Source organism: Nelumbo nucifera, chromosome 1 (genome assembly GCF_055504915.1).
Source record: "Nelumbo nucifera cultivar China Antique chromosome 1, China Antique-T2T, whole genome shotgun sequence".
NCBI lineage: Eukaryota > Viridiplantae > Streptophyta > Magnoliopsida > Proteales > Nelumbonaceae > Nelumbo > Nelumbo nucifera.
The window spans coordinates 199,954,149-199,957,802 of NC_142649.1; positions in this window are offsets into that span (position 1 = coordinate 199,954,149).

Below are 3,654 nucleotides of genomic sequence, written 5' to 3' on the forward strand. Positions count from 1 at the left end.
TTCTTTGTATTGGTCGGCCATTGAGGTCTTTGAGTCTGTTTGTGTCGGGTCCAAAGACTCTAGTGACTCTATATGGTCCTTCCCAGTTTGGTCTGACCTTGCTTTCTCTTGGCACGAGCACAATGACTTTGCGGAGGATGAGGTCACCTGTTTTGAACTCCTATCTTTGCGGAGGATGCTACTATGCTACCATCTTGACGTGTGCTCGGTCTGGAGAGTCAGTGAGCCTATTTCAACGGGTACCATGGCTTCGGCCCCATAGGTTAGGTTGAAGGGTGTCTCTTCGGTAGCCGTCCACAAAGTAGTCTTGTATGCCCAGTGTATGCTCGGTAGCTCCTCGACCCACCTTCCCCTGTCCTGGTCAAGTTGGGTTTTTAGGCCGTGCAATAAGGTCCGGTTAGTTTGGTGGTCAATCTTCAGGTCGGTGTAGAAAGCTTCGAATTTTCGGTCGGTGAACTGCGTCCCATTGTCTGTGATGAGGACCCGCAGAATACCGAACCAACAGACAATACCTTACCAGAAAATGTTTCGGGCATTGTGCACGGTAATGCGTGCCAATGCTTCAGCTTCCACCCATTTGGTGAAGTAGTCCACTACCACCAAGAGAAACTTTTTCTATGCAACAACAGTGGAGAAGGGGGGCGAGGATGTCCACGCCCCACTACGCGAACGGCTACGGGCCGACAATCGGATTCTAGGGGGCTGCTGGTTGATGGTGAAGGTTGGAGTGCCGCTAGCAATTGGCGCACTTCCGCACGAACTGTTTTGCATCTTATTTCATGGTCGACCAAAAGTATCCTTGTCGGAGTTCCTTGTGAACCAGGGTTCGGGCGTCGGGGTGATCTCCACAGATGCCTTCGTGTATTTCCTGGAGGACATAGTCGGCCTCGGTAGGGGAAAGACATTTCAAGTATGAGAGAGTATGTGAGCAGCGGTAGGGCTGTCCCTGGATGAGGCAGTATCGGGCTGGTCTGTATTGGGGCTTCTTAGCTTTTGTCTTATCCCTTGGTAGAGTGCCGTCCCTGAGGTACTGAATGATGGGGTCCATCTAGGATGGGCCATGTTGTACCGGGAGGACAAGAAGGGACATTGGTGCGATGCTCGACTGGGCTAAGGTGTCTATCCACACTGTCGAACTCAAGTCTATTTTCGGCGAATTAGCCAACTTTGATAAGGCGTCTGCTCAGATGTTCTTGGCTCGGGGAATCTCCTGGATGTTGAACTACTCGAGCCTTTGGATGAACTCTTGCACCTTCTGTAAGTTGCTTTCCACCGTGGGTATCCGTGTCTCGAATTATCCGTGGATTTTGTTTACGACCAGTTGAGAGTTGCTGAACGCTTCTATCCTATGTACACAGAGGTCTAGGGCAAGTCAAAGTCCGACGATCTGAGCATCGTACTCAACTTCATTGTTAGACGCTTTGAATTCGAATTTGAGGGCATGCTCCAATACCGAGTTATCTGCACCGAGGAGGATGAGGCTGGCTCCACTGCCTTGTTTGTTTGATGAACTGCCCTCATGGAGAGTCCATGCTAGTGGTGTCGGGGTCGGGTCTTGAGTTGTGGAGGTACATTCTGCGATGAAGTCGGCCAGGAACTAGGCTTTGATGGCGGGCTGAGGTGCGTAGTTGATGTCGAACTCACTCAGCTCCACACTCCGCTTGATTAGGCAGTTGGATGCTTTTGGCCTTTGGAGTACCTAATTGAGGGGCTGTTTGGTGAGTACCTGAATGTTGTGAGCCTAGAAGTATGGTCTGAGCTTTCTTGCCGAGGTAACCAATGCCAGGCCATCTTCTCCAGGTTGGAGTACCAGGTTTTCGTGTCGCCGAGGACTTTTCTGGTGTAGTTGATCGGCCTCTATACCCGGTCTTCCTCTTTGACCAGTACCGAGTTGACGACCATGTCCCTATCTGAGAGTTAAAGCAATAGCTCGTCCCCTGGGCTTGGCTTGGTGAGGAGAGGCGGAGAGCTCAGATACTGCTTTAGTTCTTGAAAGGACTGTTCACATTCCTTGGTCCATTGGAAGTCCTTCGGACGCTTGAGAGCTTTGAAGAAGGGCAGGCATCAGTTTGCGAGTTTGGACATGAATCTGCTATGGGTGGCTATTCTACCGGTGAGGCGCTGCAATTCCTTGTGAGTTTGAGGTGATTGCATGTTAAGGATGACCTGTATTTTCTCCGGATTGGCCTCAATTCCCCTCTATGTCACCATAAACCCCAGGAACTTGCTAGAGCCGACCTCGAAGACGCATTTGGTCGGGTTTAGCTTCATCTTGTACTTCCTGAGGGTGCCAAAGAATTCCTTTAGGTTGGCAAGGTGATGCTCGGCCTTCTTGCTATTTATGAGCATGTCGTCGACGTAAGCCTCCACGTTTCGGCCGAGCTAATCCTTGAAGACCTCATTCACTAGCTGTTGATAGGTAGCTCTGGTGTTCTTGAGGCCGAAATGCATCACCTTGTAGCAGTATAGCCCATAGTTGGTGATGAAGGCCGTTTTCTCCTGGTCATCTGGCTGCATCTAAATTTGGTTGTATCCTGAGAAGGCAACCATGAAACTCAGGAGTTCATGCCCTGTCGTTGCGTTGACGAGTTCGTCGATCCTCGGTAGGGGGAAATTGTCCTTTGGATAGGCTTTGTTTAGGTCGGTGAGGTCAATTCATATTCTCCACTTCCCATTGCCCTTCTTCACCATTACCACGTTGGCCAGACAGTCGGGGTATTTTACCTCCCAAATGAAGTCGGCATTGAGCAGTTTTTGGACCTTGTTGGCGATCACCTGCCATCGTTCCACGGCGAAACTTTTCTTCTTTTACCTGATGGGTCGATAGCGCGGATTGGCGTTTAATCGGTGGGTGATGACCTCGGGGTTAATCCCCAGCATATCAGCTGCCGACCAAGCGAATACGTCGGCATGATCTTTCAGCAACTGTATCAGTTCTTCCTGAAGGCGGTTATCTAGGAGAGAGCCAACCTGGATTGTTTTCTCGGGGTCCTCTTCATTGAGCGGCACCTGGATGAGGTCTTCGGTAGGTTGGCCGCGCTGCATCCTTACTTCAACCATTAGAGTCTCTGCGGCGGGGAGTAGGCCTCGACAGTAGGTCAGGTAACATTGTTGTGTGGTCCTCTGGTCTCCACGTGCCACTCCCATGCCATACTAGGTCGGGAACTTGAGTGTGAGATAGAATGTGGAGACAGACGCCTGTAGAGCGTTGAGGGTCGGCTTGCCGAGGATGGCGTTGTAAGAGGATGGGTAGTGGACCACTATGAGGGGGAGGGTTATCCTCCCAATTGGCATGAGGGACTCCCTAGAGAAGGCCATCAAGGGAGTGTTGACGGGGATAAGGCGGTTTCTGTCGATGCCGAGCTTGTTGAACGTTTCTTCGAAGAGGACGTCGGCTGAGTTACCTGTATCAACCAGGATGCGCCGCACCTCGAAGTTGGCTACCTCGGCCATGATCTCTAGGGCATCATCGTGTGAAGTATGCACCCCTTGGAGGTCAGCCTCTGTGAAGGTGATCGGATCGTCTCGCTTCTTCTTCTGCCCTCAGTTGTCAATCTTGCACAATCGTTCATATTTCTTGCACCCCGAGCTGCTCTTCCCTCCCACGGCGATCCCTCCTAATATCACATGAATGACGCCAGCAGGAGGAGCTCG